This window comes from Linepithema humile, chromosome 2, assembly GCF_040581485.1.
Source record: "Linepithema humile isolate Giens D197 chromosome 2, Lhum_UNIL_v1.0, whole genome shotgun sequence".
Lineage (NCBI taxonomy): Eukaryota > Metazoa > Arthropoda > Insecta > Hymenoptera > Formicidae > Linepithema > Linepithema humile.
Window position 1 is genome coordinate 32,987,823 of NC_090129.1, and position 15,648 is coordinate 33,003,470.

A 15,648-nucleotide genomic window follows, 5' to 3' on the forward strand; every position below is an offset into this window, starting at 1 on the left:
TGGGTCACCCCCTTTCATGTTAGTCTGTCTGTCTGGCTGGCTACTTTCCTGGGGTTCGCAACCCCTGCTTGCCAAACGTTATACGAACCATGACACTGAAATGCACCGATTGTTTATGCGCACAAAGTCTCGCTGGTAATAACTTTCCTGCCTCGTTAAATAGAGAATTTGCTTCGCAAAATAATGAAATCCGACGTTCTCTTTTTGCAAAATGAAATATTCTAGCTTTGACTTTATCATGAAAATTGAATGACGCGTGCTATCTTTCTAGCGAATGTTTATAATTCTTCATTATGCATTATAATAAATACATTTTCATTTTGTTAGCAATTATTAATTCAGATGAGAACGAAAGGAAAATCCTATGTAAAATTGAGCGCTTTCATGCCAACGCGTGCGCTCTCTAACAACGTCTATTAATTTTAATTAATGGAGAAAGTGTTAAAAGCAGTTCTAAGATATTGCGTTGTACGGCATCGCGATAGCGATTACATTCTGATTACTAATCTTTCAGTCGCGTGACATCACATATCCACATTGATCAATATGCAAATATTGTTTTGTTCGAAATCGTTTATTGAATTGGTGGAAAAGTAATCGCCGTTTTCTATGAAATAAATATAATAAAATTTCTATTATATTATTTCAGAACTGTTTTCTAATTTCCTGATTACTTCTGATGACGTTTAAACATCTGACAATCATCTGCGCCTACCTGAACATCATTATCGAGTATTGCGGTCTACCCTAACGGTGAGTCACTCATATTAATATTTATAACTGTATGTATTTGATCTCAATAAGAATGAAGAAAGAGGCTCGATGATACGACAACAAAAATTAAAATATGAAGTACCGTATTTAATATTTAAATTAAGCCGTAGCTGCTATCTCAAAGCCGAAGTAACTAAATACACAATCAAGATAATAAATAAATACATGTATTAATTTTGACAGAGAAACACAAAAGTAACAAAAACTTTAATAATATTAATTTTGATGGGAAAATCTACAATATAGAGACCTAATTTAGTTTCGATTGTTCGCATTCTAATCGCTTTTATGAAATATGATAAAAAGTACGAGTCTCATACGTAATGCACGAGTGCACAGTACAGTCAGTTTCATTTTTCGCGAATTTTTTTCACGTATGGATAAACGATATCGCGTTTATCGTGCTTGGGCGGTGCAACGGTTTATCAAGCAGACGGGGTTTTGCACCCTCGTTCCATCGACTATGGTGTAGGGCTCTAGAAGCAGCTACAGCTATCCGGTGGAGGGAGAATCGTCTGCTGGAGGGGGTGTCTGGGTCAATCCCCTCCAGTCTGGGGGTTCGCAAACCCAAACGCATTTCCCGGGGTTCGCAAATCCGTGTGCGCGCGTCGTTACAACTCGAGTCCTATGACACATTTTCGATCGTCGGCGATGCTCCCTCGGAAATGCTTGTTATCAGCAAAAAGTATTATTAGATCAACTTATCTTATTGCGTTTGCAATGTATGCATTTATATCGGATCTGCCGATTCCTCTTGATACAAATTCGATTAAAGTTACGATCTGTGTGTGTGTGTGTGTGTGTTTGACACATAAAAAATCCACATCTGATCTTATAGATTCGTTCACATACGCGTAAGACAGGAGACTTGAGAAATTCTATATAAAAAAAAAATCAGTAATAAAAAAAGTTATAATTAGGCTTTCGGAGCTTCATTAGTACGCCATTAGCAGCTTAACTTTTTATTATGATATATTTAATTATTATTTAATTATCATACATTTAAATTAATGCTAATTGATGCAGCATTTTCAATTTCACATCTCTCACAATCGGCGCTACATTTTGCGCTTCGCGAATTACCTCGTCGCATTTTTCTGAAAAGCGTGTAATACGCTGCACGCGCCGAACGTTAGCACCCGCGGGCAAACGCGTGGTGGTCGGCCACCTACGTACGCGCATAATGCACGTGCTCGGGGAAGAAGGCACACGCATTGCAAGTAATAAAACTCGACGAAAATGAGTCGACGAGCATAAAAGTGGCACAATTGGTTCAGTGGGGCGGTGCCCCTGCGGCCTTGGCGCGGGACAGTGAACCCCGTGGCCATGCGAAACGCATGCAGCACGAGTGCTGCACACGGTGTCCCATGCGCTCCCTCCGCCCCCGACGCCGCGCCGTGCCCTCCTCTTCCCTCTGTCTCTCCCTTCGCGTCGCGGACTTTTACTCTTCCTTCGCCCGGCGTTGCACCCGTTTTGCACATATGCAGCGTCCACTCTCGGGCGTTTTACTCGCCGTAATGCATGCGCAGGGCCGGGTGAAATAGCAGTTTGGCTTAGACGCCGGCCTGCATTCACGCCTGAATGTTGTCGTCCGATTAATTCGCACTTCGCAATCTCGCTCTGCGGTTAATATTGTTCATTCTTACCGCTCGATTTTTTTTCGAATAGTTATTTAGTCCCGCATGCATTATTCATGTAGCTTTTAATGCCACCAGCGATGTAGATAGTGGAAACGAGCCGTTTTCTCTCATCGTTAGGCGATGTTTTTTTCATATGTACAAGGTGAAAAGCTATTCTGTTAAATAACCGCAAACTCGTGGAATTTTAATATTGATATAATTTTGTTCTTATTTCGTATAACTAGAACTCGGAATTGGAGAACACAGTAAGCGATTTCATTATATTACTTTTCGGTTCTCGAAAATTTCCGAATCCGCGAGTCAAAGTGGAGTGAAAAACAGCGCTCGCGGAATTTGTAAGTCGAATGAAAGACCGATTAGTGAATCGTTCGAGGTCGCGAAACGGTAGCAGATATGTCTCTCGATCAGAAGAGCATTAGCCATCCCTGGAAGCTGGTAGGCACGTACGCACGACGCGCCTGGATGCGTGTATGCGCGAGCGTTGCCACGCTCTACAAAGCCGATGAGCGAGCTAGCGCGTGGAGAACATTCACCCTGCTTGGTGCATCGGCCCTTTCACAGAGTCTCTCAAACGTAAGCAAAGTCGTGAATCGGCATCCGCGGTCTCTAGTTAAGGGCACCGAGCTGCCTTAATCAATCGTGCCACGATTCAGGAAAGTCCTCGGATATTTAGAATGAGAAATTAGACATTATAATTATGAAATCTCTTGTATATTTAATGAATCTTCACAATTTCCTCGCTCAGACTACAAAATCGAAGGAATTCGATGACTCTCGCGTTAGATTGAAAATTGTGGAAGCTAGGATTTATGAGGGAATCCAAGAAACTTTTAAGGACACTCGACGCACACAATGTAGGACGAGGTAAATAGAAATCTTCTCGCTACTCCCGATGGATATATTGGTACCAATTTGCCGCGCCATTCCGGTCGTCATCGAGCGCATCCCTCGGTATAATCGGCATTAATGCCTCTCTCGGTCCTGGCATTTCTTTCTCCTTCCGCCGCTCTCTCGCTTCTTCGCCGGCCTCTTCCAGTCTTTCTCCCGGCTTTCTCCGTCTCGCCCTTGCGCAGCTGTTCGCGCGCGGCCGCGAGTCCTCGTGCAGCATTGGACATTGCACTCGGCGGCGCTTCTCGAGGGCGATCTCTCGGGTTGATGCACGCGGAATGCAGCCGAAGGCGGCCGAACATGCACCGAGGAGGACCGAAGTGGGCTACCAGCGTCGCGCTTGCAGCTGCAACGGTCATCTCGAGTTCGATGCACTCGCACGCCCGGGCTCTGTGCATGCACGATTCTGCACGAATGACTCAGCCGGCCCCGACGCACGAGGAGTACGACCTTGACCCGGCTGCACGTAGGTGCATCGCACCTTCGCGCCGATACCGAGAGCAAAATATGTCGCCACCCGTGTTGGCGAATTTCGTCGCACCGTGAATTTTCATTCGCCCGTGGGCACTTGCCCTCCGATATAATCGCCTATCGTTACCTCCCAAACCGTTTGATCCAATTTTGCAATCGATACAATTGGCAATTCATACATTTGACTCGATGTAATAGATATTACGAAAACTCTCGCTGTTGCGCATTAAAGATTCATTTAGCCGCCGCGAATAAACAATGCTTTATTCTCGCGTTATCATGAAAGAAGCTGACGCGGCTCGCGTGACCTTCGCAGGAGCAGAGAACAATGACATCCGCGGCAAACATCGTGAGAAAGTGGTACATCGCGAAAAAAATAAACATTAAAGGCCGACGTGCGATGTACGGTACTTGTAATGCGAACGGATTACAGATGCTGGCAGATTACTGTGAACGATTGTGAATTTTTGCCGGTTCTCATGCCGGAAAGAGGTCCTGTCACGCCGCTGACGCGCATCCTTCCGCGGCTGAAGGACTCGCATTACTGCAGTTAATTTGCGTTCGTGCATAGTTCAAAGTGTGTTGTCCCCAACGGCCGAGTTCAACGACTGCCGGACGAGAGCGAGACAAAGACTGAAAGGCCCTACCTCCTCAGGGTATCTTTATAGAACACAGTGTCATCGACACGGGGTGTATCCATTGTAAAGGTCAACGCATCTATTGCGGATAACCTCATCGACCATCGCGTTTATCGATCACGGAATGTTTAATTCGCTTCACAGGCGGCACGCAACGCGTTCATGCATTTCGATCGAGCCCACATCGACGCTTTATACACGGTGCTCCTTGTGTTCCGAGTATCCTTCGTTATATGCGCACGCATGAAATCGGAGTATCCTTTAATCCTTCGCAAATTCTATCGAGAATGTGAATTTTTCTTACAGAGAATCAAATATAGATCAGATCTAGGCTTATCAAATTTCATATTCTAACCTCCATTTCGCAATTTTTGCTTTGTGAACCTTTTTGAAAATGATTCGTGAAAATGATTTTAATTATATATATATCACCGTGTCGTTACGATTGCGCTATCGTTTTTGAATTTGTCTAAATGTATTTCTGGATCGTGTGTCTTAGATATTATGAGAAAAAGCTAATCAGAATGATAGCGAATTTGAGCGTTGCGATTCTTCGCGCTTCGATTTGTTTCTTCTATATACAGTCGTGACGATGTCGCGTCTGAGGGAAGGTTATCGGCACGCATCGTCGGTATTTTTTCTTCGGTTTTCTTTCGAACGTGTATTTATATATCAGTGAGGGGATGTATTTTGGTCCATGGAAGTTGTAGCTACCACGCGGTGGCGACGCGCTTTTAACCTTGAACTGATGAACGAAAGCAGCCACGATTGGACTGCGATGTCCTGAGCTATTTCTGGAACGTCACCCTGGAGGACGAGATGTATCTCGCGTCGTTGATTTCACGTGTTTTCGTCTATTCTATCGTGCATTTTCTTTGAGCTTTTCAGGTTTTTTTTCCAAGGGGCGAAACCCTTGGAATGTTCAATAGCTGCTGATACAATCGAAATAATAACTGACCGATATTTTTTTTTTTTGGAAAGTATGTTTATCTTGATTTGTTTTTGCGAATAAACAATCGATAAACAACAAACACGAGTTGCACGGATAAAACTACGTTGCTCACGGTCGTTTATCCGCGCGTCAAATAATCATTATTTGTCTACTTCATTTCACATTCAATGAACAAATATTTTGTTATTGCCGTTCTGCTATAATTTGATAAAACAGTGTCCTTGCTTTAATTACTGATTAATGGTAAAAGATCAGGGGAGCAATGCCTCGCGTTTAGTTGTACAATTACGTAGAACGTTTATATCGAGAAGTCGGCCGTCTTATCGTTCAAACATTTTTGTCGTCGCGCACTCTACTGTCCGAGTACAATGTATCTACGCCGGAGACGCAAACAGCGAGATTCTTCCAAGGGTGTACGACCTAGCTGGCTAGATATCGCGGTTCAACTTTGCGCACGCTGCCTTTGTTCACGAGGGCGACACCCTTTGCGCGTAGAGCGTTAGCCTTCGATCTCCCTTTCGTCGTATCTAATCGAAGTTCTCTGCGCAAGGATAAACAATTAATCATCTAACAATTGCATATAAAATTTGTGGAAACTACAAGCCGCCGAAGTTAAACGAACCTAACCTTTTCGAAATTTGTGGGCCACATATTTTTTTAACAATGCTTAATTTATGCCTGCTTTTATAAAAGTTTACGAAAAATATTCATAATCCAAGTTTAATTCCACTTTATATTTACGAGACTCGATTTCAACGATTGATGTGCAAAAAATTGACAGTTTTAAATCATAACGGAATCGGTAAATTAATAACGAGACTTGAAAGCGCGAGGGTCAATAATCTCCGATTTTGCTCCGTTATCGTTTCCCGCCGCCGCTTTCCTTATAAGTTATTAATCAGTCGCGGATTATATGTACACGCTGCGCCAATGCGGAAAAACATTCGTCGACGGTGTCGACGACGGGAGCTGATTTCATTTTGGAACAAGGGCATCGGGTGCCATCGCGGCTGCTGCGGGGCTTAGTGTCGCAGTATCCGCTGTCGCAAGAAGAGCTGTCGCGGTTCTTGGCACGGGTACAGGAGAGTTGAACGCACCGTCTAATTTTACGTGCGTCCACGCGACATAGTGCTTTCCTCTAGGTCTAGAGCAAACACTGCTATTAGACAGACATGCCGAGATCGCAGTTATATTAATTATTTACCACGATATATTTATAGCAATATGAATTCGCGAATAAAACGCAAATCTGTAAAGATATGCAGTCGTTATCTAATTGCTAAAAAAACAAAGGATTCGCGAACAGAATTCATCATACAGAGAGAGAGAGAGAGAGAGAGAGAGAGAGAGAGAGCGCTTGCGCAATTGTAATGATATACCTACCTATCTTTACATCTTTCGGCTGCAGCTACGCGACTCCCCGTCGGTGAGATGAAGGCGGGATTTGTTTCGTTTATGAAGACGAATGCGAAGGAGAGCATTTGAGTATCATTGTTTTTGTTCTCGCACATTATTTCGCAGAATAATTGCCATTTTATTTTTTATTTTTTTTTTAAGCACAGCTCGCGCATCAATCGTTATCATATTTTTTCCCATGTAATAATCGCTCGTAATTAACGCAACAAATTATAAAATAGCAATTACCAAGCTGCCATTAGCTTGATACGATATGTGATGGATGCGCGGCTACACTACAATACTAAAAGAATGAAAAAATTTTTGCTAAACATTTATGTCGCGTCGCGCAATAAGCATTTCTCATCTGGCTTTGAAAAGGCCAACCGTTCGGAAGGGCCGACGGGAGGTTTAGCGATGCATTCGATATTTGTCATCGGTCGGCCGCAGTCGCGTCGCGTCGCGTCGCGTCTCGCTCACACAATCGAGGCGACAGAGACCGCGTCAGAGGTGGAAGTCGCCTCCCCACGCGGCCGAGAGCCCTCGTCTGGCTTCTGGAAGGAGGTTGTAGGGTAGGGAAGGTAGGAGGTTGAGGTCGTCGGCGCTCGCGGGAACGAGGCATTGACCTCCAGTGAGTTAGGATGTCTGCCGGTATTGATTCGACGGCGATGCAGCGCGGATTCGGGGGCGGCGAAACGGGAATACGGGAATACCGGGACGCCGCGCCGGGTAGGACGGGCGCGCGGTCGGGAGGGACGGTGAGAAGCGGCTGACGCTCCGGAGGGACGACATTCAGCGGCGGGAGGGGGGTGGGGGGGGGGACCCGGGGGCCCTGGAGGACCAAGGGGACGGCGTCGTCGGGGGATGGCGAGACTCCCCGGACCGGGAGGGCTCGCGGCGAGGGACGGAGTGAGAGAAGGAGGGTGCAACGTACTGGGGCAAACTTTCCTCTCGCTCTTCCGTGGCCGTAACTCCCTCGTTTTGCCCGACTGGCATGAGCAAAAAGAGCCGTGAGCTCGCAGACAGGGCGGTTGCCAACCTGGAAGACCCATTAACCCTTTGAGCCGGGCTCTCCTGTTCGACAACAATTTTTTTTTTTACAGAGCTTAAAAGAGTTCTTTAAACGCGCGAAAGTTTATCAGCGAGCGCAGCACAGACGATTCGATCTATCGCGCATACTCTTTTCTAAGAATCTTATCATTTTATATTAATGAAAATAATATTTAATAGCAGGCATTTTTTACTGCAGTTTTCATTATCACGCAGACAAGTGTCCGTTTGATGCTACACTTTTTGATATTTTATTCATAACAGAAGTAATAACGAACGAATGATTAACGTGATAATAAACGGTGTTAAATAAACGGTCTGCCCGTACTCGTTTCTGCAAAGTACACGTTAGCAAGCATTGATAGCCCCCGGGTGCGACGCGACGCTTGTTCGGTATACGCAACGGGGTGGCGGTAGCTTGCGAGGAAGTGGTGCAACGGAGAGGGAATGTCGGTGGGGTGTCCGGGCACGGAGGACGAAATTCTGCAGACAGGATGGCGGCACTGGGGCGAACTTTCGCTCTCTCGCACTGCAGTGCCACTATGCCATTGCCACGTCCTGGCAATACGTTAGCCCATTTTGGCTGTCTAGTATAATTAGGAATCATTTTAAAAAAAGGACATATCTCGCATAAATAAAAATTGCACAAAGGTGTTTATAATACGTTATTGATCTCGAGATATCTCAACGCTTAAAATATAAAATGCAAGAATGAAATGCAACACTTCTTAATTTACATGAAATCAGTTTTTACTGATATTTGTTAAATATTCAATAGTCGTCAACAGAAATATATAAATTATGAAATACTATAGAAATATAAAATACTTTTAGTGTCAAAATTTATTATGAATTGACAATTGAATTTTTTGTGTGATTCGAGTGTTTTAAATAATCTCTTTTATAAATGAAAAATTATTATTTTAATAATTGTTATTTTTGCGAAGTTATTGTCTTGCAATGGATAATATTTACGTTTCATTTTTCCCATGTATTTTTAACGCTCGATGCAACAACACTTCTTAATTTACATAAAATCAATTATTTACTTACATTTGTTAAATATTAAATAGTTGTTAACAGAAATATATAAATTATAAAATACTATAAAAACGCTAAATAGTTTTAATGTCAACATTTATTATGAATTGATAATATGAATCTTTTGTGTGATTTAAGTGTTTTAAACAATCTTTTATAAAGGAATTAATATTTTAGTACATTGTTATTTTTGCAAAGTTATTGTTTTGCAGTGGATAATACTCGCGTTTTCTCCGTGTATTTTTCCCGTATATTTTTAACGCTCGATAATCTTGATCAGGTAGATCCGCGGACCAGGTACTATTATTCCGGCGATACCGTGATGCGTGCAACGTTCGTTTCGCGTGCACGCGATGTTCGGGGGCTTTGGCCAGCTGCTGGTGTACACAGTCACGAGGTCATTAAGCTTCAGGGGCATTGGCCAGCAGTAGCCATTTTCGAATGCATCCCTCTAACCGCATGACGGACACGAAAGTCCAATTTTCTCCTGCACAATTCCCGCGTACACGTGCAGGTATGCACGAAAAGATTTTTACTGCGGCGTGAAATAAGTTTATCATTTATTCCAAAGAATTAATTTTAATAAGGTGTGATTTAACGGCTTGTTATGTATAATACTTTCCAGTGAAACCGCCGTTTCTTTCATTCACAAATTCCACCTTTATGAATTTGTACTTTTACAAAGCTCTTTTATGAAGTGAAAAAGTAAAAAAAACACAAAACTGTACGATAAGAATTAAATTAATAGAACATGTCGGAGAATTTTGTAGAACTTGACAGACAATGATTAAAGGCCGCGTAATGTATTCTTCCGAAGCACAAAGACAATGTACCATCCACGCATTATTCATACAATCCTACACTTCCTATCACGGTAACAAGGCGTCGATTCACGGTCATGGCTTATTCCAGACAGCGATCCGTCTAGACAGACACCCTCCACCAAGAAACCCACCATCTTTTCCCTTTAGCCTCGGGCTTCGCCGGTTATGTCTTCGTGGATGCATTCGCGTATTATCGACCCTTCGTCGTCGGTTATAGCCATTTACCATTAACATTACATTATTACTCGATTTCCGTTGAACGTTCGATCTAGATAAGCTCGAAAACGTACAAGTGTTTCTCGCTCTCTATGAAAAAAGTGCCGATTTTTCATAGACATTTTATAGATAAAATTGTATTTTGCGATGAAGATTCACAATGGATATTGTAATAATGCGATACACAAATTGTTTACATTGATAGTTTAAATTATCTCTGACATTAACAATTATAAAATAATATAACAGATTTTATAATGTTGAAAAGAGAAAAATAAAAGACGTTTTCTTATCTCCCCTTTTCAGTATATTATGAAATCTGTTTTGTTATTTTATAATTGTTAAAATTAGAAACAATTTAAAATCATACAATTATCAATGTGTAAACAATTTGTGTATTGCATTGCACTCAATATAGATCGAATATTATCATAGATATTAATAGACGAGATAAGAGAAGGTTTAGAAGAGATAAGATCTCCGTGATAAATTGTTCGGCTCGTTGTACGAGGTGTGTCCACCTCATTTCCGCTTGCAGCTTTCATCTCTTTCGGCCATACTGGCGCCTCACCCACATTTCAATATAGGATGTCTGAGGAAGTTTCGGGCTTTTCATCTCGCGTCCATTTAATTTCCAATTTATTTTTTCTACTTGTGCTGTTCAAAGAGTTTCGAAAAATACACCATTCCAATGACGATAAATATTTTCGCTATTAATTGTTTCAACCGTCTAATTCCTCGAGTGGTGTGAAATCGCACGGCAAGGAAGGAAAGGCACAGACGCGAAGGGAAGCGAAGAAGGGGAGGGGAGAGAGAGAGAGAGAGAGTGTGGGATCGAGTACTCGAGTGGTACTGTCCGTGCAAAAGCCTCGGTCGCGTTTCCATGTGAGGGTGCAGACAGGAAGGGGTGAGCAACCCTTCGGCGTCTGGCGCATAGGCGTAGTGCATCGCGTATACAGCCGGGTAGTGACCGGGTCAATGATACCCGACGAGGATAAACTTTTTTCCGCACCTGTCGATTCGTACTAGGGGCGCAGGTGCATGCTTTTCTGCGGAAAAAATCCGAATGGCTAGCCGTGAAAAATTTTTTGCATTCTCCGAGACTCCCAAGCGCAAACACAATTCGTGCGCTTATCAGTTGTTATCACCGTCCGCGAAGCGCTGATAGCTTCGAGGAAGATATATTGAAAAGTATTAAAACTATGTGTGAATTCGAAAAATAAAACAGATCGAGTCTTCGCGAATTTTAGTGAGGATTTCTGAGCTAATCGCGATCAAAAGATAGAACTTTGCGTATCGGATTTTTCCTACGCCGTACGATTTTGATTCACGAAAATTTCGAGTCGATAAAATTTTCACGGATCTTCGAAAATCGACGATACGATCGGTACGGGTTGATCCGTTGTACCTTTGGATTACGATGTGATCTCAACTGATTGAATAAAAGTGGTCGATGGTATCAAAATTTATATAATCCTGTATGCGGGCCTCTTCTCGACCCTGTTCTCCAACGACGTCGTTTTACCATTTACACGGCGGGCGACGAAAGAGGGGGTGGTTCGCGTCTAGGTGAGGTCCGTTGTTGCGCGCGCATCCAGCGATGCAGCGGAGGTCATCCACCTGAAAGGTCGGGGTCACACTCTTGGTCGTCGCCGTTCGCCGAGAGAGGGAACGGGGGGCGGGGAGGGGGGGGGGAGAGTCATATCCGCGCGGGGGTGGCTGTCGCGCGCGATCGGCGGACCTGTGTATGTGTGGACCTGGTTATCGCCATAGCAACCCCCGCGTGCAGTCAAGGCTAGACCGTGAGCTCTTTCAGCGGGGTGTGTAGCACATTGTGCGCCGTCGTCTCGCGAGCTCGACGTTGGGAGGGGGAGGAGGGGGGCGGAGGTGGGACCGAAGGCGACAATAGCGATTCGTAGAGCGTCGGACGACCGTCGGCGAGACTTCCACCCGCAGCAAGAATCCGGTCACGTCATTATCAGGGCGTCGCGTTAAACCCGATGCATTTGCTTGCCGGCAGAATTTCCAGCGCGATCAAACAATTCCATTTAATATTCACTGACACTCGTATTCGACTTTTGTTGTTGACCGTTAATCACGTTGCATTTCTCGAACAATCGTAATACGATGCACGACTAATTAGTCGAGTGAACAGACGTAATCTTGATTCTGGATTTTAAGCCATCAATTACTGACCGGGCGTTCCACGATAATGTCAACGATACGCCTTGCGTGCGTAATTTCTGGCGAATTAGTTGCTGCGGTATCGGCTATGGTATCTGGAAAAAAAAAAAAAAAAACGTTCGAATGGGAGGCAGCACAAGGGTAGAATTACATCGACTTTCTAGCACGAAGGGTTCATTCGTCGTCGCGGCGTTGCATTCGGCGCCGGTCGACATGCAATCTGCATACGAATGCGATCCAAATGTATTTTGTCCAGAATAGAAATAATACATTTAGTTTTTGAAAAGTAATTTCCCTATATATCCATATATAATTTGTCTCCGACATAAAAGAAAATTTTTTTCGTTATTAACATTTTACATGCCTTATTTTTATAAAAAGAGAATGCGATCGAATGTATTTAGTCCGCAAGAAAAATTATACATTCAGTTTTTAGAAAGTATGTAAAAGTCTTTCTATACATACATAATTCGTTTTCATAAAAAGAGACTAGGATTTAAAACACTCGATTTAATCAGTTAAAAAAATTCTATATAAATTTCAGTAATTAAAAATTTTGATGTTTTAAAATAATTTTGGTGCTTTGAACATCTGCATTTCCGCCGGCAGATTATCACCTCTCGATTCTGCCAAACCAGATGTTTATTCCATCGTTGTTTTTGCAGGCTATTCCAAGCGGTTCGTTGATAAGAAGTGCAATGTCAAAGCCGGAATGCGATATCATAGTATCATACGATGATTTGAAAAAGTAAATTTCTGTTAACATTGCAAACGTCACTTTGTGGTAGGTCGGGACTTTAAGTCCCGCCTCTGAATTCTCTGTAAAACTCGGCTAGAGAGGAGTTTATGCTAAGGATTTATGCTGAGGATTATACTTAGACAGTAATTAATAACGCGTTTCGGCGTTAAATGTAGTTGCGTGTCTCTTAATATGCGATTAGAATTTTTAGAATATTTTGTAATAAATAAATAGAATCTGTAATTATATAAGAACATTCAATGACGAATAAAACTATATAATTCAAGTTCGAGATCAAGCAGGCATTGCGGAAACTAATAGAGTATCGCTATTCGATAGAAATAAATAAATCGCGCGGCGCTCACGTTTGCGCTCTTAACGCAAGATCCGTCATTAGTGCACGTAAACTTGTGCAAACTTCGATTTGGCTAAAATGATGTAAAAAAAGTCACACTCTCCGTGTATAAATATCTTTCGAACTTGAATTGCAGCAAATAAGTCGCACTTGCGTCGTACTTGTCACTCGCGAGATACCCGCTACTTAAAACGGATGAAGGCCACGAGGTTAAGGAAACAAAAACATTGATACGAAATGCATCCATGTCTGCAGATACGCTATCAGTCGTGCCGTCCTCTAACCGTCCGCATGCCTCGTCTCAATGTTAACGCAAATTATCGCAGGTGATACGACACGGCTTACACCGACGTCTATACGGCGCGGTCGTTTCGTAATCGCGTCGCGCAGTTATTTATTTTTCCCGTTAACGTCTCCATCGACTCGCGTCTCGGGGTCGACTTATCCCTAGATTATCTTAATCATCGCTCAATCCGTTAAGAGAATTTGCGTTCCGATTTCCGACGACGCGTAAATGCCGCCCAAGATCATATCTGATCGCACAATGCGAAAAGATTCGAGTTCAATTGAAATAATATTTAAAATTTTTCGATAACCTCTCGCCTGCTTTCTCTGACATCCCTCGGCGTTTCGTAAATAGTTGCGCGCAATTGACGCGTAATTAATTGAACGAACTGGTGCGAAGTCACATTTCATTAAAACCGGTCGAGACAGTTTGCGATAGGTCATGGTTTGCTACCTGTCAATCAAAGGCTTATCTTCTTAACGGCATACTTTCCTCGTCTTAATCATATTTTATCACTGCACGAATTAAATTCGATATTCCTTATCTCTAAATTAAGAATATATCTCTTATATATCTTATCTATTTAATTTAATTTAATCATTTAATTCGAGGTAATACTAGGTCAAATAAGATTTCGACTAAATATTAAAATTTATTAGAGAAAATATAAGAGATTTTTACAGAACAATTCGATCATATAAATGAATATGTATACAAACATATAAATTTTTAAAAGATCGTCAATAATTATTTTAATAGCACATATTTGTTTTGTATGTATAAAATAAATGTCTTGTCGATGCTGTTTGACAAATGATACGATGCATTGTATACACTAGCTTATATCGCAAGTTTCGATTTAAAGATAAATGTTTCGTGCTTTCTCGAATCATTATACTCGTTTGAAAATGAGTACTTTCCATCGCAATTTACCGATACCGAGATATGTATCGTAAATAATTTTAGCGAAAGCACTTTTACTTTTCTCTAACCACTTCTCTCTGTTAAGATGTTTGCATATACAAAAATATACTTATTGCGATTGAAAGACTGGGTGAGCCCGTATCTCGATCGATATCGATATTTGGAGAAAATCGGATGAGTTTTGAGCACGTTATTAATGATACAAATCGCCGAAAACATTGAAATCCTAGATAACCTTCCAGACACCAACCCTGACTTTATTGACGCATTATCGCGAAGGAATTTATCGCTCGCTTCTTTATCGAAGTTTCAAAATTTTATTTTTAAAGTGACGCAAAGTTTACTGATCTCGTTACCGTTAATAAACTTAGCCGACGCCGATGACCTTCCTTGTTACAATTATAAGATATCCAATTTAAAGATTTAAACATTGCGGATCCTATTCTCAAATTGAACCCGGGAACGATCGAGCCGAAGACGGACTGAAGGGCAATCTTGCCCAGATTGGCCGCATGTAAATGACTCGTTGTCTACAGAAGGAGCAGGCCTAGGTGGTGTAGGGCCCACGGCGAGCTAGGTCGCTAACTCTAAGGGCCCTGAACAAAGACCGGTTCTCATATGAAGGTCACTAGTTCAATGGCGCCCATATGCATGCGGTGAGCTCTTTCCCGAAGGCCGTTTTACTTTCATCGAAGGCGACCAAAAACCGTTTCGGCAGCAACCGTACATGTCTCTCGCGGTCTCTCCTGCCTCCTCTCCCTTGCCCGCGTCTGATTTACCACGATGCCCGATCCACTTGCACTTTCGATCAGGTTCAAGGCTAAGAGAGAGAGAGAGAGCAAGACGGTGAATTCGCTCGTTCGTTTCGAGCCGAGCCGAGCTGGCCCGTGGAAAGGAGAAAGCGCGGCGTGCGTGTGCGTAGAAGTAGGTCATAGTAGCGCGTACATCGACGTAGCTCTAAGCTACGTGTAATCTCTTTAGGCTTAGCAAAGTCTGTCACTCGGCCGGATGGAATGGAATCGAATTAAGAAGCAGGATCAAAAACTGCGGTGATCAACAAGCTATACGTCTGTAAAACTTGTGCAGTGCATCTGCAATACCTTTTCTATTCTTCTTGATCTTTCTACAGCCAGATAGAGTTTTAGATTGTTATTATTTTAGATTGAACTCAGTTTAAATCAGATTCCGATTTTTTAATTTTGCGATCGTCTCGGATTCCCACGCGATTTTCTTTGCGTCTGCTTGCGTCGAAAACGCAAGCAAAATGATAT

At 42.7% G+C, this 15,648-nt stretch overlaps 1 protein-coding gene across 2 annotated transcripts in view; it reads left to right on the forward strand.

The window, feature by feature from the left end:
- Eip75B (Ecdysone-induced protein 75B) overlaps positions 1 to 15,648 on the forward strand; it is a 110,961-nt gene that overhangs the window by 2,338 nt on the left and 92,975 nt on the right. For both annotated transcript variants that reach the window (XM_067349692.1, XM_067349694.1), the window contains exon 2: positions 650 to 753. The gene's annotated coding sequence lies outside the window, so the exon portion shown is untranslated. The remainder of the gene's footprint in view (positions 1 to 649; positions 754 to 15,648) is intronic.